A 22,899-nucleotide genomic window follows, 5' to 3' on the forward strand; every position below is an offset into this window, starting at 1 on the left:
CAATGAATCAGCACAAGAACCAATGTGGCTTTACAGAAACCACCAAACCAATGCTGCTTAAGATCACAATTGTCTCTCACAGAAGCATGGCACACTGCAAATTCCTAAATAAGATGATGCTGTGTGATTGACAGACTTAAATCAGTCTTCGAACAGGGAGTTGAACTTCTTTTGGCTTGGAGGCAGTATTTCAGGAAATATGGATGAGAAGCGTGCCCTGTTACTCAGGCCCAGAAGCTCGGATATGCATATAATTGGTAGATGTGGATATAAAACACTCTAAAGTTTCCAAAACTGTTAAAATCCTGTCTGTGAGTATAACAGAACTGATACGGCAGGCGAAAACCTGAGGAAAATCATTCCAGGAAGTGCGATTTTTTTTTGATGTGGGTAGTTTTCAATTGAATGCTTATTGAGTTTCTAATGGGTTCGGACCCAGATTGCAGTTCCTATGGCTTCCACTAGATGTCAACAGTCTATAGACATTGTTTCAGGCTTCTTTTCTGAAAAATTACGAAGAACGAGACCTTTCTGTCAGTGCTTAGGAAGCATGCAGTGCTGGTTTGGGAGCGTGACCGTTGTTTTTCCTTTCTATTGAATACGCTATTGTCCGGTTGAAATATGATCAATTATTAAGACAATAGACAACCTGAGGATTCATTTTAACATCGTTTGACATGTTTCTACAAACTTTATCGGTACTATGAGGATGTCTTCAGAATAAGCTGTTTTGGCTCTGTGAGTGTTTTTGTCCTCAGGTCGAACATGTCATGGAAAGTCAAGGAAAATGCAAGTTCAGAAAGACAGCGTAGTGAAGAAAGGTGAACATTAAAGGATCGCCCGAACAGGAACTTGAACCCTGGACCCTCAGATTAAAAGTCTGATGCTCTACCGACTGAGCTATCCGGGCTCTGCTTTTGCTTATTTTCATACACCTAACCCGCCGGGCAGAGGCACGTGCTGACGAGGGGGCATTGTCAGATGGTACATTTCCCCAGAGAACCAGGTCTTCATTCCAAATGATACAGTCAACGAAATCTGAACTAGGCATCCCCTCCAAAAAACACATTGTACAAGACCTCGTGGCGCAAAGGTAGCGCGTCTAACTCCAGAGCAGAAGGTTGTGTGTTCAAATTACATCGTGGTCAGGGATTTACTGTGTGCAACCTCTGGCTTCTTTACTCAGCGAAGTCAATGAATCAGCACAAGAACCAATGTGGCTTTACAGAAACCACCAAACGAATGCTGCTTAAGATCACAATTGTCTCTCACAGGTGAAACCCTGAGGAAAATCATTCCAGGAAGTGCGATTTTTTTTTGTTGATGTGGGTAGTTTTCAATTGAATGCTTATTGAGTTTCTAATGGGTTCGGACCCAGATTGCAGTTCCTATGGCTTCCACTAGATGTCAACAGTCTTTAGACATTGTTTCAGGCTTCTTTTCTGAAAAATTACGAAGAACGAGACCTTTCTGTCAGTCCTTAGGAAGCATGCAGTGCTGGTTTGGGAGCGTGGCCGTTGTTTTTCCTTTCTATTGAATACGCTATTGTCCGGTTGAAATATGATCAATTATTAAGACAATAGACAACCTGAGGATTCATTTTAACATCGTTTGACATGTTTCTACAAACTTTATCGGTACTATGAGGATGTCTTCAGAATAAGCTGTTTTGGCTCTGTGAGTGTTTTTGTCCTCAGGTCGAACATGTCATGGAAAGTCAAGGAAAATGCAAGTTCAGAAAGACAGCGTAGTGAAGAAAGGTGAACATTAAAGGATCGCCCGAACAGGAACTTGAACCCTGGACCCTCAGATTAAAAGTCTGATGCTCTACCGACTGAGCTATCCGGGCTCTGCTTTTGCTTATTTTCATACACCTAACCCGCCGGGCAGAGGCACGTGCTGACGAGGGGGCATTGTCAGATGGTACATTTCCCCAGAGAACCAGGTCTTCATTCCAAATGATACAGTCAACAAAATCTGAACTAGGCATCCCCTCCAAAAAACACATTGTACAAGACCTCGTGGCGCAAAGGTAGCGCGTCTGACTCCAGAGCAGAAGGTTGTGTGTTCAAATCACATCGTGGTCAGGGATTTAATGTGTGCAATCTCTGCCTTCTTTACACAGCGAAGTCAATGAATCAGCACAAGAACCAATGTGGCTTTACAGAAACCACCAAACCAATGCTGCTTAAGATCACAATTGTCTCTCACAGAAGCATGGCACACTGCGAATTCCTAAATAAGATGATGCTGTGTGATTGACAGACTTAAATCAGTCTTCGAACAGGGAGTTGAACTTCTTTTGGCTTGGAGGTAGTATTTCGGCATGTGGATGAGAAGCGTGCCCTGTTACTCAGGCCCAGAAGCTCGGATATGCATATAATTGGTAGATGTGGATATAAAACACTCTAAAGTTTCCAAAACTGTTAAAATCCTGTCTGTGAGTATAACAGAACTGATACGGCAGGCGAAAACCTGAGGAAAATCATTCCAGGAAGTGCGATTTTTTTTTGATGTGGGTAGTTTTCAATTGAATGCTTATTGAGTTTCTAATGGGTTCGGACCCAGATTGCAGTTCCTATGGCTTCCACTAGATGTCAACAGTCTTTAGACATTGTTTCAGGCTTCTTTTCTGAAAAATTACGAAGAACGAGACCTTTCTGTCAGTCCGTAGGAAGCATGCAGTGCTGGTTTGGGAGCGTGACCGTTGTTTTTCCTTTCTATTGAATACGCTATTGTCCGGTTGAAATATTATCAATTATTAAGACAATAGACAACCTGAGGATTCATTTTAACATCATTTGACATGTTTCTACAAACTTTATCGGTACTATGAGGATGTCTTCAGACTAAGCTGTTTTGGCTCTGTGAGTGTTTTGTCCTCAGGTCGAACATGTCATGGAAAGTCAAGGAAAATGCAAGTTCAGAAAGACAGCGTAGTGAAGAAAGGTGAACATTAAAGGATCGCCCGAAAAGGGACTTGAACCCTGGACCCTCAGAATAAAAGTCTGATGCTCTACCGACTGAGCTATCCGGGCTCTGCATTTGCTTATTTTCATACACCTAACCCGCCGGGCAGAGGCACGTGCTGACGAGGGGGCATTGTCAGATGGTACATTTCCCCAGAGAACCAGGTCTTCATTCCAAATGATACAGTCAACGAAATCTGAACTAGGCATCCCCTCCAAAAAACACATTGTACAAGACCTCGTGCCGCAAAGGTAGCGTGTCTGACTCCAGATCAGAAGGTTGCGTGTTCAAATCACGTCGTGGTCAGGGATTTTATGTGTGCAACTCTGCCTTCTTTACACAGCGAAGTCAATGAATCAGCACAAGAACCAATGTGGCTTTACAGAAACCACCAAACCAATGCTGCTTAAGATCACAATTGTCTCTCACAGAAGCATGGCACACTGCAAATTCCTAAATAAGATGATGCTGTGTGATTGACAGACTTAAATCAGTCTTCGAACAGGGAGTTGAACTTCTTTTGGCTTGGAGGCAGTATTTCGGCATGTGGATGAGAAGCGTGCCCTGTTACTCAGGACCAGAAGCTCCGATATGCATATAATTGGTAGATGTGGATATAAAACACTCTAAAGTTTCCAAAACTGTTAAAATCCTGTCTGTGAGTATAACAGAACTGATACGGCAGGCGAAAACCTGAGGAAAATCATTCCAGGAAGTGCGATTTTTTTTTGATGTGGGTAGTTTTCAATTGAATGCTTATTGAGTTTCTAATGGGTTCGGACCCAGATTGCAGTTCCTATGGCTTCCACTAGATGTCAACAGTCTTTAGACATTGTTTCAGGCTTCTTTTCTGAAAAATTACGAAGAACGAGACCTTTCTGTCAGTCCTTAGGAAGCATGCAGTGCTGATTTGGGAGCGTGACCGTTGTTTTTCCTTTCTATTGAATACGCTATTGTCCGGTTGAAATATTATCAATTATTAAGACAATAGACAACCTGAGGATTCATTTTAACATCATTTGACATGTTTCTACAAACTTTATCGGTACTATGAGGATGTCTTCAGACTAAGCTGTTTTGGCTCTGTGAGTGTTTTGTCCTCAGGTCGAACATGTCATGGAAAGTCAAGGAAAATGCAAGTTCAGAAAGACAGCGTAGTGAAGAAAGGTGAACATTAAAGGATCGCCCGAAAAGGGACTTGAACCCTGGACCCTCAGAATAAAAGTCTGATGCTCTACCGACTGAGCTATCCGGGCTCTGCTTTTGCTTATTTTCATACACCTAACCCGCCGGGCAGAGGCACGTGCTGACGAGGGGGCATTGTCAGATGGTACATTTCCCCAGAGAACCAGGTCTTCATTCCAAATGATACAGTCAACGAAATCTGAACTAGGCATCCCCTCCAAAAAACACATTGTACAAGACCTCGTGCCGCAAAGGTAGCGTGTCTGACTCCAGATCAGAAGGTTGTGTGTTCAAATCACGTCGTGGTCAGGGATTTTATGTGTGCAACTCTGCCTTCTTTACACAGCGAAGTCAATGAATCAGCACAAGAACCAATGTGGCTTTACAGAAACCACCAAACCAATGCTGCTTAAGATCACAATTGTCTCTCACAGAAGCATGGCACACTGCAAATTCCTAAATAAGATGATGCTGTGTGATTGACAGACTTAAATCAGTCTTCGAACAGGGAGTTGAACTTCTTTTGGCTTGGAGGCAGTATTTCGGGAAATATGGATGAGAAGCGTGCCCTGTTACTCAGGCCCAGAAGCTCGGATATGCATATAATTGGTAGATGTGGATATAAAACACTCTAAAGTTTCCAAAACTGTTAAAATCCTGTCTGTGAGTATAACAGAACTGATACGGCAGGCGAAAACCTGAGGAAAATCATTCCAGGAAGTGCGATTTTTTGTTTTGATGTGGGTAGTTTTCAATTGAATGCTTATTGAGTTTCTAATGGGTTCGGACCCAGATTGCAGTTCCTATGGCTTCCACTAGATGTCAACAGTCTTTAGACATTGTTTCAGGCTTCTTTTCTGAAAAATTACGAAGAACGAGACCTTTCTGTCAGTCCTTAGGAAGCATGCAGTGCTGGTTTGGGAGCGTGACCGTTGTTTTTCCTTTCTATTGAATACGCTATTGTCCGGTTGAAATATTATCAATTATTAAGACAATAGACAACCTGAGGATTCATTTTAACATCATTTGACATGTTTCTACAAACTTTATCGGTACTATGAGGATGTCTTCAGACTAAGCTGTTTTGGCTCTGTGAGTGTTTTGTCCTCAGGTCGAACATGTCATGGAAAGTCAAGGAAAATGCAAGTTCAGAAAGACAGCGTAGTGAAGAAAGGTGAACATTAAAGGATCGCCCGAAAAGGGACTTGAACCCTGGACCCTCAGAATAAAAGTCTGATGCTCTACCGACTGAGCTATCCGGGCTCTGCTTTTGCTTATTTTCATACACCTAACCCGCCGGGCAGAGGCACGTGCTGACGAGGGGGCATTGTCAGATGGTACATTTCCCCAGAGAACCAGGTCTTCATTCCAAATGATACAGTCAACGAAATCTGAACTAGGCATCCCCTCCAAAACACACATTGTACAAGACCTCGTGCCGCAAAGGTAGCGTGTCTGACTCCAGATCAGAAGGTTGCGTGTTCAAATCACGTCGTGGTCAGGGATTTTATGTGTGCAACTCTGCCTTCTTTACACAGCGAAGTCAATGAATCAGCACAAGAACCAATGTGGCTTTACAGAAACCACCAAACCAATGCTGCTTAAGATCACAATTGTCTCTCACAGAAGCATGGCACGCTGCAAATTCCTAAATAAGATGATGCTGTGTGATTGACAGACTTAAATCAGTCTTCGAACAGGGAGTTGAACTTCTTTTGGCTTGGAGGCAGTATTTCGGCATGTGGATGAGAAGCGTGCCCTGTTACTCAGGCCCAGAAGCTCGGATATGCATATAATTGGTAGATGTGGATATAAAACACTCTAAAGTTTCCAAAACTGTTAAAATCCTGTCTGTGAGTATAACAGAACTGATACGGCAGGCGAAAACCTGAGGAAAATCATTCCAGGAAGTGCGATTTTTTTTTGATGTGGGTAGTTTTCAATTGAATGCTTATTGAGTTTCTAATGGGTTCGGACCCAGATTGCAGTTCCTATGGCTTCCACTAGATGTCAACAGTCTTTAGACATTGTTTCAGGCTTCTTTTCTGAAAAATTACGAAGAACGAGACCTTTCTGTCAGTCCTTAGGAAGCATGCAGTGCTGGTTTGGGAGCGTGACCGTTGTTTTTCCTTTCTATTGAATACGCTATTGTCCGGTTGAAATATTATCAATTATTAAGACAATAGACAACCTGAGGATTCATTTTAACATCATTTGACATGTTTCTACAAACTTTATCGGTACTATGAGGATGTCTTCAGACTAAGCTGTTTTGGCTCTGTGAGTGTTTTGTCCTCAGGTCGAACATGTCATGGAAAGTCAAGGAAAATGCAAGTTCAGAAAGACAGCGTAGTGAAGAAAGGTGAACATTAAAGGATCGCCCGAAAAGGGACTTGAACCCTGGACCCTCAGAATAAAAGTCTGATGCTCTACCGACTCAGCTATCCGGGCTCTGCTTTTGCTTATTTTCATACACCTAACCCGCCGGGCAGAGGCACGTGCTGACGAGGGGGCATTGTCAGATGGTACATTTCCCCAGAGAACCAGGTCTTCATTCCAAATGATACAGTCAACGAAATCTGAACTAGGCATCCCCTCCAAAAAACACATTGTACAAGACCTCGTGCCGCAAAGGTAGCGTGTCTGACTCCAGATCAGAAGGTTGTGTGTTCAAATCACGTCGTGGTCAGGGATTTTATGTGTGCAACTCTGCCTTCTTTACACAGCGAAGTCAATGAATCAGCACAAGAACCAATGTGGCTTTACAGAAACCACCAAACCAATGCTGCTTAAGATCACAATTGTCTCTCACAGAAGCATGGCACACTGCAAATTCCTAAATAAGATGATGCTGTGTGATTGACAGACTTAAATCAGTCTTCGAACAGGGAGTTGAACTTCTTTTGGCTTGGAGGCAGTATTTCGGGAAATATGGATGAGAAGCGTGCCCTGTTACTCAGGCCCAGAAGCTCGGATATGCATATAATTGGTAGATGTGGATATAAAACACTCTAAAGTTTCCAAAACTGTTAAAATCCTGTCTGTGAGTATAACAGAACTGATACGGCAGGCGAAAACCTGAGGAAAATCATTCCAGGAAGTGCGATTTTTTGTTTTGATGTGGGTAGTTTTCAATTGAATGCTTATTGAGTTTCTAATGGGTTCGGACCCAGATTGCAGTTCCTATGGCTTCCACTAGATGTCAACAGTCTTTAGACATTGTTTCAGGCTTCTTTTCTGAAAAATTACGAAGAACGAGACCTTTCTGTCAGTCCTTAGGAAGCATGCAGTGCTGGTTTGGGAGCGTGACCGTTGTTTTTCCTTTCTATTGAATACGCTATTGTCCGGTTGAAATATTATCAATTATTAAGACAATAGACAACCTGAGGATTCATTTTAACATCATTTGACATGTTTCTACAAACTTTATCGGTACTATGAGGATGTCTTCAGACTAAGCTGTTTTGGCTCTGTGAGTGTTTTGTCCTCAGGTCGAACATGTCATGGAAAGTCAAGGAAAATGCAAGTTCAGAAAGACAGCGTAGTGAAGAAAGGTGAACATTAAAGGATCGCCCGAAAAGGGACTTGAACCCTGGACCCTCAGAATAAAAGTCTGATGCTCTACCGACTGAGCTATCCGGGCTCTGCTTTTGCTTATTTTCATACACCTAACCCGCCGGGCAGAGGCACGTGCTGACGAGGGGGCATTGTCAGATGGTACATTTCCCCAGAGAACCAGGTCTTCATTCCAAATGATACAGTCAACGAAATCTGAACTAGGCATCCCCTCCAAAAAACACATTGTACAAGACCTCGTGCCGCAAAGGTAGCGTGTCTGACTCCAGATCAGAAGGTTGTGTGTTCAAATCACGTCGTGGTCAGGGATTTTATGTGTGCAACTCTGCCTTCTTTACACAGCGAAGTCAATGAATCAGCACAAGAACCAATGTGGCTTTACAGAAACCACCAAACCAATGCTGCTTAAGATCACAATTGTCTCTCACAGAAGCATGGCACGCTGCAAATTCCTAAATAAGATGATGCTGTGTGATTGACAGACTTAAATCAGTCTTCGAACAGGGAGTTGAACTTCTTTTGGCTTGGAGGCAGTATTTCGGCATGTGGATGAGAAGCGTGCCCTGTTACTCAGGCCCAGAAGCTCGGATATGCATATAATTGGTAGATGTGGATATAAAACACTCTAAAGTTTCCAAAACTGTTAAAATCCTGTCTGTGAGTATAACAGAACTGATACGGCAGGCGAAAACCTGAGGAAAATCATTCCAGGAAGTGCGATTTTTTTTTGATGTGGGTAGTTTTCAATTGAATGCTTATTGAGTTTCTAATGGGTTCGGACCCAGATTGCAGTTCCTATGGCTTCCACTAGATGTCAACAGTCTTTAGACATTGTTTCAGGCTTCTTTTCTGAAAAATTACGAAGAACGAGACCTTTCTGTCAGTCCTTAGGAAGCATGCAGTGCTGGTTTGGGAGCGTGACCGTTGTTTTTCCTTTCTATTGAATACGCTATTGTCCGGTTGAAATATTATCAATTATTAAGACAATAGACAACCTGAGGATTCATTTTAACATCATTTGACATGTTTCTACAAACTTTATCGGTACTATGAGGATGTCTTCAGACTAAGCTGTTTTGGCTCTGTGAGTGTTTTGTCCTCAGGTCGAACATGTCATGGAAAGTCAAGGAAAATGCAAGTTCAGAAAGACAGCGTAGTGAAGAAAGGTGAACATTAAAGGATCGCCCGAAAAGGGACTTGAACCCTGGACCCTCAGAATAAAAGTCTGATGCTCTACCGACTCAGCTATCCGGGCTCTGCTTTTGCTTATTTTCATACACCTAACCCGCCGGGCAGAGGCACGTGCTGACGAGGGGGCATTGTCAGATGGTACATTTCCCCAGAGAACCAGGTCTTCATTCCAAATGATACAGTCAACGAAATCTGAACTAGGCATCCCCTCCAAAAAACACATTGTACAAGACCTCGTGCCGCAAAGGTAGCGTGTCTGACTCCAGATCAGAAGGTTGTGTGTTCAAATCACGTCGTGGTCAGGGATTTTATGTGTGCAACTCTGCCTTCTTTACACAGCGAAGTCAATGAATCAGCACAAGAACCAATGTGGCTTTACAGAAACCACCAAACCAATGCTGCTTAAGATCACAATTGTCTCTCACAGAAGCATGGCACACTGCAAATTCCTAAATAAGATGATGCTGTGTGATTGACAGACTTAAATCAGTCTTCGAACAGGGAGTTGAACTTCTTTTGGCTTGGAGGCAGTATTTCGGGAAATATGGATGAGAAGCGTGCCCTGTTACTCAGGCCCAGAAGCTCGGATATGCATATAATTGGTAGATGTGGATATAAAACACTCTAAAGTTTCCAAAACTGTTAAAATCCTGTCTGTGAGTATAACAGAACTGATACGGCAGGCGAAAACCTGAGGAAAATCATTCCAGGAAGTGCGATTTTTTGTTTTGATGTGGGTAGTTTTCAATTGAATGCTTATTGAGTTTCTAATGGGTTCGGACCCAGATTGCAGTTCCTATGGCTTCCACTAGATGTCAACAGTCTTTAGACATTGTTTCAGGCTTCTTTTCTGAAAAATTACGAAGAACGAGACCTTTCTGTCAGTCCTTAGGAAGCATGCAGTGCTGGTTTGGGAGCGTGACCGTTGTTTTTCCTTTCTATTGAATACGCTATTGTCCGGTTGAAATATTATCAATTATTAAGACAATAGACAACCTGAGGATTCATTTTAACATCATTTGACATGTTTCTACAAACTTTATCGGTACTATGAGGATGTCTTCAGACTAAGCTGTTTTGGCTCTGTGAGTGTTTTGTCCTCAGGTCGAACATGTCATGGAAAGTCAAGGAAAATGCAAGTTCAGAAAGACAGCGTAGTGAAGAAAGGTGAACATTAAAGGATCGCCCGAAAAGGGACTTGAACCCTGGACCCTCAGAATAAAAGTCTGATGCTCTACCGACTGAGCTATCCGGGCTCTGCTTTTGCTTATTTTCATACACCTAACCCGCCGGGCAGAGGCACGTGCTGACGAGGGGGCATTGTCAGATGGTACATTTCCCCAGAGAACCAGGTCTTCATTCCAAATGATACAGTCAACGAAATCTGAACTAGGCATCCCCTCCAAAAAACACATTGTACAAGACCTCGTGCCGCAAAGGTAGCGTGTCTGACTCCAGATCAGAAGGTTGTGTGTTCAAATCACGTCGTGGTCAGGGATTTTATGTGTGCAACTCTGCCTTCTTTACACAGCGAAGTCAATGAATCAGCACAAGAACCAATGTGGCTTTACAGAAACCACCAAACCAATGCTGCTTAAGATCACAATTGTCTCTCACAGAAGCATGGCACGCTGCAAATTCCTAAATAAGATGATGCTGTGTGATTGACAGACTTAAATCAGTCTTCGAACAGGGAGTTGAACTTCTTTTGGCTTGGAGGCAGTATTTCGGCATGTGGATGAGAAGCGTGCCCTGTTACTCAGGCCCAGAAGCTCGGATATGCATATAATTGGTAGATGTGGATATAAAACACTCTAAAGTTTCCAAAACTGTTAAAATCCTGTCTGTGAGTATAACAGAACTGATACGGCAGGCGAAAACCCGAGGAAAATCATTCCAGGAAGTGCGATTTTTTTTTGATGTGGGTAGTTTTCAATTGAATGCTTATTGAGTTTCTAATGGGTTCACCCCCAGATTGCAGTTCCTATGGCTTCCACTAGATGTCAACAGTCTTTAGACATTGTTTCAGGCTTCTTTTCTGAAAAATTACGAAGAACGAGACCTTTCTGTCAGTCCTTAGGAAGCATGCAGTGCTGGTTTGGGAGCGTGACCGTTGTTTTTCCTTTCTATTGAATACGCTATTGTCCGGTTGAAATATTATCAATTATTAAGACAATAGACAACCTGAGGATTCATTTTAACATCATTTGACATGTTTCTACAAACTTTATCGGTACTATGAGGATGTCTTCAGACTAAGCTGTTTTGACTCTGTGAGTGTTTTGTCCTCAGGTCGAACATGTCATGGAAAGTCAAGGAAAATGGAAGTTCAGAAAGACAGCGTAGTGAAGAAAGGTGAACATTAAAGGATCGCCCGAACAGGGACTTGAACCCTGGACCCTCAGATTAAAAGTCTGATGCTCTACCGACTGAGCTATCCGGGCTCTGCTTTTGCTTATTTTCATACACCTAACCCGCCGGGCAGAGGCACGTGCTGACGAGGGGGCATTGTCAGATGGTACATTTCCCCAGAGAACCAGGTCTTCATTCCAAATGATACAGTCAACGAAATCTGAACTAGGCATCCCCTCCAAAAAACACATTGTACAAGACCTCGTGCCGCAAAGGTAGCGTGTCTGACTCCAGATCAGAAGGTTGCGTGTTCAAATCACGTCGTGGTCAGGGATTTTATGTGTGCAACTCTGCCTTCTTTACACAGCGAAGTCAATGAATCAGCACAAGAACCAATGTGGCTTTACAGAAACCACCAAACCAATGCTGCTTAAGATTACAATTGTCTCTCACAGAAGCATGGCACGCTGCAAATTCCTAAATAAGATGATGCTGTGTGATTGACAGACTTAAATCAGTCTTCGAACAGGGAGTTGAACTTCTTTTGGCTTGGAGGCAGTATTTCGGCATGTGGATGAGAAGCGTGCCCTGTTACTCAGGCCCAGAAGCTCGGATATGCATATAATTGGTAGATGTGGATATAAAACACTCTAAAGTTTCCAAAACTGTTAAAATCCTGTCTGTGAGTATAACAGAACTGATACGGCAGGCGAAAACCTGAGGAAAATCATTCCAGGAAGTGCGATTTTTTGTTTTGATGTGGGTAGTTTTCAATTGAATGCTTATTGAGTTTCTAATGGGTTCGGACCCAGATTGCAGTTCCTATGGCTTCCACTAGATGTCAACAGTCTTTAGACATTGTTTCAGGCTTCTTTTCTGAAAAATTACGAAGAACGAGACCTTTCTGTCAGTGCTTAGGAAGCATGCAGTGCTGGTTTGGGAGCGTGACCGTTGTTTTTCCTTTCTATTGAATACGCTATTGTCCGGTTGAAATATTATCAATTATTAAGACAATAGACAACCTGAGGATTCATTTTAACATCATTTGACATGTTTCTACAAACTTTATCGGTACTATGAGGATGTCTTCAGACTAAGCTGTTTTGGCTCTGTGAGTGTTTTGTCCTCAGGTCGAACATGTCATGGAAAGTCAAGGAAAATGCAAGTTCAGAAAGACAGCGTAGTGAAGAAAGGTGAACATTAAAGGATCGCCCGAAAAGGGACTTGAACCCTGGAACCTCAGAATAAAAGTCTGATGCTCTACCGACTGAGCTATCCGGGCTCTGCTTTTGCTTATTTTCATACACCTAACCCGCCGGGCAGAGGCACGTGCTGACGAGGGGGCATTGTCAGATGGTACATTTCCCCAGAGAACCAGGTCTTCATTCCAAATGATACAGTCAACGAAATCTGAACTAGGCATCCCCTCCAAAAAACACATTGTACAAGACCTCGTGCCGCAAAGGTAGCGTGTCTGACTCCAGATCAGAAGGTTGTGTGTTCAAATCACGTCGTGGTCAGGGATTTTATGTGTGCAACTCTGCCTTCTTTACACAGCAAAGTCAATGAATCAGCAAAAGAACCAATGTGGCTTTACAGAAACCACCAAACCAATGCTGCTTAAGATCACAATTGTCTCTCACAGAAGCATGGCACGCTGCAAATTCCTAAATAAGATGATGCTGTGTGATTGACAGACTTAAATCAGTCTTCGAACAGGGAGTTGAACTTCTTTTGGCTTGGAGGCAGTATTTCGGGAAATATGGATGAGAAGCGTGCCCTGTTACTCAGGCCCAGAAGCTCGGATATGCATATAATTGGTAGATGTGGATATAAAACACTCTAAAGTTTCCAAAACTGTTAAAATCCTGTCTGTGAGTATAACAGAACTGATACGGCAGGCGAAAACCCGAGGAAAATCATTCCAGGAAGTGCGATTTTTTTTTGATGTGGGTAGTTTTCAATTGAATGCTTATTGAGTTTCTAATGGGTTCACCCCCAGATTGCAGTTCCTATGGCTTCCACTAGATGTCAACAGTCTTTAGACATTGTTTCAGGCTTCTTTTCTGAAAAATTACGAAGAACGAGACCTTTCTGTCAGTCCTTAGGAAGCATGCAGTGCTGGTTTGGGAGCGTGACCGTTGTTTTTCCTTTCTATTGAATACGCTATTGTCCGGTTGAAATATTATCAATTATTAAGACAATAGACAACCTGAGGATTCATTTTAACATCATTTGACATGTTTCTACAAACTTTATCGGTACTATGAGGATGTCTTCAGACTAAGCTGTTTTGACTCTGTGAGTGTTTTGTCCTCAGGTCGAACATGTCATGGAAAGTCAAGGAAAATGCAAGTTCAGAAAGACAGCGTAGTGAAGAAAGGTGAACATTAAAGGATCGCCCGAACAGGGACTTGAACCCTGGACCCTCAGATTAAAAGTCTGATGCTCTACCGACTGAGCTATCCGGGCTCTGCTTTTGCTTATTTTCATACACCTAACCCGCCGGGCAGAGGCACGTGCTGACGAGGGGGCATTGTCAGATGGTACATTTCCCCAGAGAACCAGGTCTTCATTCCAAATGATACAGTCAACGAAATCTGAACTAGGCATCCCCTCCAAAAAACACATTGTACAAGACCTCGTGCCGCAAAGGTAGCGTGTCTGACTCCAGATCAGAAGGTTGCGTGTTCAAATCACGTCGTGGTCAGGGATTTTATGTGTGCAACTCTGCCTTCTTTACACAGCGAAGTCAATGAATCAGCACAAGAACCAATGTGGCTTTACAGAAACCACCAAACCAATGCTGCTTAAGATTACAATTGTCTCTCACAGAAGCATGGCACGCTGCAAATTCCTAAATAAGATGATGCTGTGTGATTGACAGACTTAAATCAGTCTTCGAACAGGGAGTTGAACTTCTTTTGGCTTGGAGGCAGTATTTCGGCATCTGGATGAGAAGCGTGCCCTGTTACTCAGGCCCAGAAGCTCGGATATGCATATAATTGGTAGATGTGGATATAAAACACTCTAAAGTTTCCAAAACTGTTAAAATCCTGTCTGTGAGTATAACAGAACTGATACGGCAGGCGAAAACCCGAGGAAAATCATTCCAGGAAGTGCGATTTTTTTTTGATGTGGGTAGTTTTCAATTGAATGCTTATTGAGTTTCTAATGGGTTCACCCCCAGATTGCAGTTCCTATGGCTTCCACTAGATGTCAACAGTCTTTAGACATTGTTTCAGGCTTCTTTTCTGAAAAATTACGAAGAACGAGACCTTTCTGTCAGTCCTTAGGAAGCATGCAGTGCTGGTTTGGGAGCGTGACCGTTGTTTTTCCTTTCTATTGAATACGCTATTGTCCGGTTGAAATATTATCAATTATTAAGACAATAGACAACCTGAGGATTCATTTTAACATCATTTGACATGTTTCTACAAACTTTATCGGTACTATGAGGATGTCTTCAGACTAAGCTGTTTTGACTCTGTGAGTGTTTTGTCCTCAGGTCGAACATGTCATGGAAAGTCAAGGAAAATGCAAGTTCAGAAAGACAGCGTTTGTGAAGAAAGGTGAACATTAAAGGATCGCCCGAACAGGGACTTGAACCCTGGACCCTCAGATTAAAAGTCTGATGCTCTACCGACTGAGCTATCCGGGCTCTGCTTTTGCTTATTTTCATACACCTAACCCGCCGGGCAGAGGCACGTGCTGACGAGGGGGCATTGTCAGATGGTACATTTCCCCAGAGAACCAGGTCTTCATTCCAAATGATACAGTCAACGAAATCTGAACTAGGCATCCCCTCCAAAAAACACATTGTACAAGACCTCGTGCCGCAAAGGTAGCGTGTCTGACTCCAGATCAGAAGGTTGCGTGTTCAAATCACGTCGTGGTCAGGGATTTTATGTGTGCAACTCTGCCTTCTTTACACAGCGAAGTCAATGAATTAGCACAAGAACCAATGTGGCTTTACAGAAACCACCAAACCAATGCTGCTTAAGATTACAATTGTCTCTCACAGAAGCATGGCACACTGCAAATTCCTAAATAAGATGATGCTGTGTGATTGACAGACTTAAATCAGTCTTCGAACAGGGAGTTGAACTTCTTTTGGCTTGGAGGCAGTATTTCGGCATGTGGATGAGAAGCGTGCCCTGTTACTCAGGCCCAGAAGCTCGGATATGCATATAATTGGTAGATGTGGATATAAAACACTCTAAAGTTTCCAAAACTGTTAAAATCCTGTCTGTGAGTATAACAGAACTGATACGGCAGGCGAAAACCTGAGGAAAATCATTCCAGGAAGTGCTATTTTTTTTTGATGTGGATAGTTTTCAATTGAATGCTTGTTGAGTTTCTAATGGGTTCGGACCCAGATTGCAGTTCCTATGGTTTCCACTAGATGTCAACAGTCTTTAGACATTGTTTCAGACTTCTTTTCTGAAAAATTACGAAGAACGAGACCTTTCTGTCAGTCCTTAGGAAGCATGCAGTGCTGGTTTGGGAGCGTGGCCGTTGTTTTTCCTTTCTATTGAATACGCTATTGTCCGGTTGAAATATTATCAATTATTAAGACAATAGACAACCTGAGGATTCATTTTAACATCATTTGACATGTTTCTACAAACTTTATCGGTACTATGAGGATGTCTTCAGACTAAGCTGTTTTGACTCTGTGAGTGTTTTGTCCTCAGGTCGAACATGTCATGGAAAGTCAAGGAAAATGCAAGTTCAGAAAGACAGCGAAGAAAGGTGAACATTAAAGGATCGCCCGAACAGGGACTTGAACCCTGGACCCTCAGATTAAAAGTCTGATGCTCTACCGACTGAGCTATCCGGGCTCTGCTTTTGCTTATTTTCATACACCTAACCCGCCGGGCAGAGGCACGTGCTGACGAGGGGGCATTGTCAGATGGTACATTTCCCCAGAGAACCAGGTCTTCATTCCAAATGATACAGTCAACGAAATCTGAACTAGGCATCCCCTCCAAAAAACACATTGTACAAGACCTCGTGCCGCAAAGGTAGCGTGTCTGACTCCAGATCAGAAGGTTGCGTGTTCAAATCACGTCGTGGTCAGGGATTTTATGTGTGCAACTCTGCCTTCTTTACACAGCGAAGTCAATGAATCAGCACAAGAACCAATGTGGCTTTACAGAAACCACCAAACCAATGCTGCTTAAGATCACAATTGTCTCTCACAGAAGCATGGCACACTGCAAATTCCTAAATAAGATGATGCTGTGTGATTGACAGACTTAAATCAGTCTTCGAACAGGGAGTTGAACTTCTTTTGGCTTGGAGGCAGTATTTTGGCATATGGATGAGAAGCGTGCCCTGTTACTCAGGCCCAGAAGCTCGGATATGCATATAATTGGTAGATGTGGATATAAAACACTCTAAAGTTTCCAAAACTGTTAAAATCCTGTCTGTGAGTATAACAGAACTGATACGGCAGGCGAAAACCTGAGGAAAATCATTCCAGGAAGTGCGATTTTATTTTGATGTGGGTAGTTTTCAATTGAATGCTTATTGAGTTTCTAATGGGTTCGGACCCAGATTGCAGTTCCTATGGCTTCCACTAGATGTCAACAGTCTTTAGACATTGTTTCAGGCTTCTTTTCTGAAAAATTACGAAGAACGAGACCTTTCTGTCAGTCCTTAGGAAGCATGCAGTGCTGGTTTGGGAGCGTGACCGTTGTTTTTCCTTTCTATTGAATACGCTATTGTCCGGTTGAAATATTATCAATTATTAAGACAATAGACAACCTGAGGATTCATTTTAACATTATTTGACATGTTTCTACAAACTTTATCGGTACTATGAGGATGTCTTCAGACTAAGCTGTTTTGGCTCTGTGAGTGTTTTGTCCTCAGGTCGAACATGTCATGGAAAGTCAAGGAAAATGCAAGTTCAGAAAGACAGCGTAGTGAAGAAAGGTGAACATTAAAGGATCGCCCGAACAGGGACTTGAACCCTGGACCCTCAGATTAAAAGTCTGATGCTCTACCGACTGAGCTATCCGGGCTCTGCTTTTGCTTATTTTCATACACCTAACCCGCCGGGCAGTGGCACGTGCTGACGAGGGGGCATTGTCAGATGGTACATTTCCCCAGAGAACCAGGTCTTCATTCCAAATGATACAGTCAACGAAATCTGAACTAGGCATCCCCTCCAAAAAACACATTGTACAAGACCTTGTGCCGCAAAGGTAGCGTGTCTGACTCCAAATCAGAAGGTTGCGTGTTCAAATCACGTCGTGGTCAGGGATTTTATGTGTGCAACTCTGCCTTCTTTACACAGCGAAGTCAATGAATCAGCACAAGAACCAATGTGGCTTTACAGAAACCACCAAACCAATGCTGCTTAAGATCACAATTGTCTCTCACAGAAGCATGGCACACTGCAAATTCCTAAATAAGATGATGCTGTGTGATTGACAGACTTAAATCAGTCTTCGAACAGGGAGTTGAACTTCTTTTGGCTTGGAGGCAGTATTTCGGCATGTGGATGAGAAGCGTGCCCTGTTACTCAGGCCCAGAAGCTCGGATATGCATATAATTGGTAGATGTGGATATAAAACACTCTAAAGTTTCCAAAACTGTTAAAATCCTGTCTGTGAGTATAACAGAACTGATACGGCAGGCGAAAACCCGAGGAAAATCATTCCAGGAAGTGCGATTTTTTTTTGATGTGGGTAGTTTTCAATTGAATGCTTATTGAGTTTCTAATGGGTTCACCCCCAGATTGCAGTTCCTATGGCTTCCACTAGATGTCAACAGTCTTTAGACATTGTTTCAGGCTTCTTTTCTGAAAAATTACGAAGAACGAGACCTTTCTGTCAGTCCTTAGGAAGCATGCAGTGCTGGTTTGGGAGCGTGACCGTTGTTTTTCCTTTCTATTGAATACGCTATTGTCCGGTTGAAATATTATCAATTATTAAGACAATAGACAACCTGAGGATTCATTTTAACATCATTTGACATGTTTCTACAAACTTTATCGGTACTATGAGGATGTCTTCAGACTAAGCTGTTTTGACTCTGTGAGTGTTTTGTCCTCAGGTCGAACATGTCATGGAAAGTCAAGGAAAATGCAAGTTCAGAAAGACAGCGTAGTGAAGAAAGGTGAACATTAAAGGATCGCCCGAACAGGGACTTGAACCCTGGACCCTCAGATTCAAAGTCTGATGCTCTACCGACTGAGCTATCCGGGCTCTGCTTTTGCTTATTTTCATACACCTAACCCGCCGGGCAGAGGCACGTGCTGACGAGGGGGCATTGTCAGATGGTACATTTCCCCAGAGAACCAGGTCTTCATTCCAAATGATACAGTCAACGAAATCTGAACTAGGCATCCCCTCCAAAAAACACATTGTACAAGACCTCGTGCCGCAAAGGTAGCGTGTCTGACTCCTGATCAGAAGGTTGCGTGTTCAAATCACGTCGTGGTCAGGGATTTTATGTGTGCAACTCTGCCTTCTTTACACAGCGAAGTCAATGAATCAGCACAAGAACCAATGTGGCTTTACAGAAACCACCAAACCAATGCTGCTTAAGATCACAATTGTCTCTCACAGAAGCATGGCACACTGCAAATTCCTAAATAAGATGATGCTGTGTGATTGACAGACTTAAATCAGTCTTCGAACAGGGAGTTGAACTTCTTTTGGCTTGGAGGCAGTATTTTGGCATATGGATGAGAAGCGTGCCCTGTTACTCAGGCCCAGAAGCTCGGATATGCATATAATTGGTAGATGTGGATATAAAACACTCTAAAGTTTCCAAAACTGTTAAAATCCTGTCTGTGAGTATAACAGAACTGATACGGCAGGCGAAAACCTGAGGAAAATCATTCCAGGAAGTGCGATTTTATTTTGATGTGGGTAGTTTTCAATTGAATGCTTATTGAGTTTCTAATGGGTTCGGACCCAGATTGCAGTTCCTATGGCTTCCACTAGATGTCAACAGTCTTTAGACATTGTTTCAGGCTTCTTTTCTGAAAAATTACGAAGAACGAGACCTTTCTGTCAGTCCTTAGGAAGCATGCAGTGCTGGTTTGGGAGCGTGACCGTTGTTTTTCCTTTCTATTGAATACGCTATTGTCCGGTTGAAATATTATCAATTATTAAGACAATAGACACCCTGAGGATTCATTTTAACATCATTTGACATGTTTCTACAAACTTTATCGGTACTATGAGGATGTCTTCAGACTAAGCTGTTTTGGCTCTGTGAGTGTTTTGTCCTCAGGTCGAACATGTCATGGAAAGTCAAGGAAAATGCAAGTTCAGAAAGACAGCGTAGTGAAGAAAGGTGAACATTAAAGGATCGCCCGAAAAGGGACTTGAACCCTGGACCCTCAGAATAAAAGTCTGATGCTCTACCGACTGAGATATCCGGGCTCTGCTTTTGCTTATTTTCATACACCTAACCCGCCGGGCAGAGGCACGTGCTGACGAGGGGGCATTGTCAGATGGTACATTTCCCCAGAGAACCAGGTCTTCATTCCAAATGATACAGTCAACGAAATCTGAACTAGGCATCCCCTCCAAAAAACACATTGTACAAGACCTCGTGCCGCAAAGGTAGCGTGTCTGACTCCAGATCAGAAGGTTGTGTGTTCAAATCACGTCGTGGTCAGGGATTTTATGTGTGCAACTCTGCCTTCTTTACACAGCGAAGTCAATGAATCAGCACAAGAACCAATGTGGCTTTACAGAAACCACCAAACCAATGCTGCTTAAGATCACAATTGTCTCTCACAGAAGCATGGCACACTGCAAATTCCTAAATAAGATGATGCTGTGTGATTGACAGACTTAAATCAGTCTTCGAACAGGGAGTTGAACTTCTTTTGGCTTGGAGGCAGTATTTCGGGAAATATGGATGAGAAGCGTGCCCTGTTACTCAGGCCCAGAAGCTCGGATATGCATATAATTGGTAGATGTGGATATAAAACACTCTAAAGTTTCCAAAACTGTTAAAATCCTGTCTGTGAGTATAACAGAACTGATACGGCAGGCGAAAACCTGAGGAAAATCATTCCAGGAAGTGCGATTTTTTGTTTTGATGTGGGTAGTTTTCAATTGAATGCTTATTGAGTTTCTAATGGGTTCGGACCCAGATTGCAGTTCCTATGGCTTCCACTAGATGTCAACAGTCTTTAGACATTGTTTCAGGCTTCTTTTCTGAAAAATTACGAAGAACGAGACCTTTCTGTCAGTCCTTAGGAAGCATGCAGTGCTGGTTTGGGAGCGTGACCGTTGTTTTTCCTTTCTATTGAATACGCTATTGTCCGGTTGAAATATTATCAATTATTAAGACAATAGACAACCTGAGGATTCATTTTAACATCATTTGACATGTTTCTACAAACTTTATCGGTACTATGAGGATGTCTTCAGACTAAGCTGTTTTGACTCTGTGAGTGTTTTGTCCTCAGGTCGAACATGTCATGGAAAGTCAAGGAAAATGCAAGTTCAGAAAGACAGCGTAGTGAAGAAAGGTGAACATTAAAGGATCGCCCGAACAGGGACTTGAACCCTGGACCCTCAGATTCAAAGTCTGATGCTCTACCGACTGAGCTATCCGGGCTCTGCTTTTGCTTATTTTCATACACCTAACCCGCCGGGCAGAGGCACGTGCTGACGAGGGGGCATTGTCAGATGGTACATTTCCCCAGAGAACCAGGTCTTCATTCCAAATGATACAGTCAACGAAATCTGAACTAGGCATCCCCTCCAAAAAACACATTGTACAAGACCTCGTGCCGCAAAGGTAGCGTGTCTGACTCCTGATCAGAAGGTTGCGTGTTCAAATCACGTCGTGGTCAGGGATTTTATGTGTGCAACTCTGCCTTCTTTACACAGCGAAGTCAATGAATCAGCACAAGAACCAATGTGGCTTTACAGAAACCACCAAACCAATGCTGCTTAAGATCACAATTGTCTCTCACAGAAGCATGGCACACTGCAAATTCCTAAATAAGATGATGCTGTGTGATTGACAGACTTAAATCAGTCTTCGAACAGGGAGTTGAACTTCTTTTGGCTTGGAGGCAGTATTTTGGCATATGGATGAGAAGCGTGCCCTGTTACTCAGGCCCAGAAGCTCGGATATGCATATAATTGGTAGATGTGGATATAAAACACTCTAAAGTTTCCAAAACTGTTAAAATCCTGTCTGTGAGTATAACAGAACTGATACGGCAGGCGAAAACCTGAGGAAAATCATTCCAGGAAGTGCGATTTTATTTTGATGTGGGTAGTTTTCAATTGAATGCTTATTGAGTTTCTAATGGGTTCGGACCCAGATTGCAGTTCCTATGGCTTCCACTAGATGTCAACAGTCTTTAGACATTGTTTCAGGCTTCTTTTCTGAAAAATTACGAAGAACGAGACCTTTCTGTCAGTCCTTAGGAAGCATGCAGTGCTGGTTTGGGAGCGTGACCGTTGTTTTTCCTTTCTATTGAATACGCTATTGTCCGGTTGAAATATTATCAATTATTAAGACAATAGACACCCTGAGGATTCATTTTAACATCATTTGACATGTTTCTACAAACTTTATCGGTACTATGAGGATGTCTTCAGACTAAGCTGTTTTGGCTCTGTGAGTGTTTTGTCCTCAGGTCGAACATGTCATGGAAAGTCAAGGAAAATGCAAGTTCAGAAAGACAGCGTAGTGAAGAAAGGTGAACATTAAAGGATCGCCCGAAAAGGGACTTGAACCCTGGACCCTCAGAATAAAAGTCTGATGCTCTACCGACTGAGATATCCGGGCTCTGCTTTTGCTTATTTTCATACACCTAACCCGCCGGGCAGAGGCACGTGCTGACGAGGGGGCATTGTCAGATGGTACATTTCCCCAGAGAACCAGGTCTTCATTCCAAATGATACAGTCAACGAAATCTGAACTAGGCATCCCCTCCAAAAAACACATTGTACAAGACCTCGTGCCGCAAAGGTAGCGTGTCTGACTCCAGATCAGAAGGTTGTGTGTTCAAATCACGTCGTGGTCAGGGATTTTATGTGTGCAACTCTGCCTTCTTTACACAGCGAAGTCAATGAATCAGCACAAGAACCAATGTGGCTTTACAGAAACCACCAAACCAATGCTGCTTAAGATCACAATTGTCTCTCACAGAAGCATGGCACACTGCAAATTCCTAAATAAGATGATGCTGTGTGATTGACAGACTTAAATCAGTCTTCGAACAGGGAGTTGAACTTCTTTTGGCTTGGAGGCAGTATTTCGGGAAATATGGATGAGAAGCGTGCCCTGTTACTCAGGCCCAGAAGCTCGGATATGCATATAATTGGTAGATGTGGATATAAAACACTCTAAAGTTTCCAAAACTGTTAAAATCCTGTCTGTGAGTATAACAGAACTGATACGGCAGGCGAAAACCTGAGGAAAATCATTCCAGGAAGTGCGATTTTTTGTTTTGATGTGGGTAGTTTTCAATTGAATGCTTATTGAGTTTCTAATGGGTTCGGACCCAGATTGCAGTTCCTATGGCTTCCACTAGATGTCAACAGTCTTTAGACATTGTTTCAGGCTTCTTTTCTGAAAAATTACGAAGAACGAGACCTTTCTGTCAGTCCTTAGGAAGCATGC

At 42.8% G+C, this 22,899-nt stretch overlaps 7 non-coding genes across 7 annotated transcripts; all 7 read right to left on the bottom strand.

Annotated features, from left to right (window-relative positions):
* Window positions 1-11,293: 11,293 nt before the first annotated feature.
* On the bottom strand, window positions 11,294-11,366 carry trnak-uuu (transfer RNA lysine (anticodon UUU)). Its single transcript has one exon. It is a non-coding gene; the product is annotated as a tRNA-Lys (tRNA).
* A 2,307-nt stretch (window positions 11,367-13,673) lies between these two features.
* trnak-uuu (transfer RNA lysine (anticodon UUU)) lies at window positions 13,674-13,746 on the bottom strand. Its single transcript has one exon. It is a non-coding gene; the product is annotated as a tRNA-Lys (tRNA).
* A 1,116-nt stretch (window positions 13,747-14,862) lies between these two features.
* trnak-uuu (transfer RNA lysine (anticodon UUU)) lies at window positions 14,863-14,935 on the bottom strand. The gene has a single exon. It is a non-coding gene; the product is annotated as a tRNA-Lys (tRNA).
* A 1,110-nt stretch (window positions 14,936-16,045) lies between these two features.
* On the bottom strand, window positions 16,046-16,118 carry trnak-uuu (transfer RNA lysine (anticodon UUU)). Its single transcript has one exon. It is a non-coding gene; the product is annotated as a tRNA-Lys (tRNA).
* Window positions 16,119-17,233: 1,115 nt separating this feature from the next.
* Window positions 17,234-17,306, bottom strand: trnaq-uug (transfer RNA glutamine (anticodon UUG)). Its single transcript has one exon. It is a non-coding gene; the product is annotated as a tRNA-Lys (tRNA).
* Window positions 17,307-18,421: 1,115 nt separating this feature from the next.
* Window positions 18,422-18,494, bottom strand: trnak-uuu (transfer RNA lysine (anticodon UUU)). The gene has a single exon. It is a non-coding gene; the product is annotated as a tRNA-Gln (tRNA).
* Window positions 18,495-20,801: 2,307 nt separating this feature from the next.
* trnak-uuu (transfer RNA lysine (anticodon UUU)) lies at window positions 20,802-20,874 on the bottom strand. The gene has a single exon. It is a non-coding gene; the product is annotated as a tRNA-Gln (tRNA).
* Between the last annotated feature and the right edge of the window lie 2,025 nt (window positions 20,875-22,899).

The sequence above is a fragment of the Oncorhynchus mykiss genome, chromosome 16 (genome assembly GCF_057628025.1).
Source record: "Oncorhynchus mykiss isolate SJ-2025 chromosome 16, ASM5762802v1, whole genome shotgun sequence".
In the NCBI taxonomy this organism is placed as follows: Eukaryota; Metazoa; Chordata; class Actinopteri; order Salmoniformes; family Salmonidae; genus Oncorhynchus; species Oncorhynchus mykiss.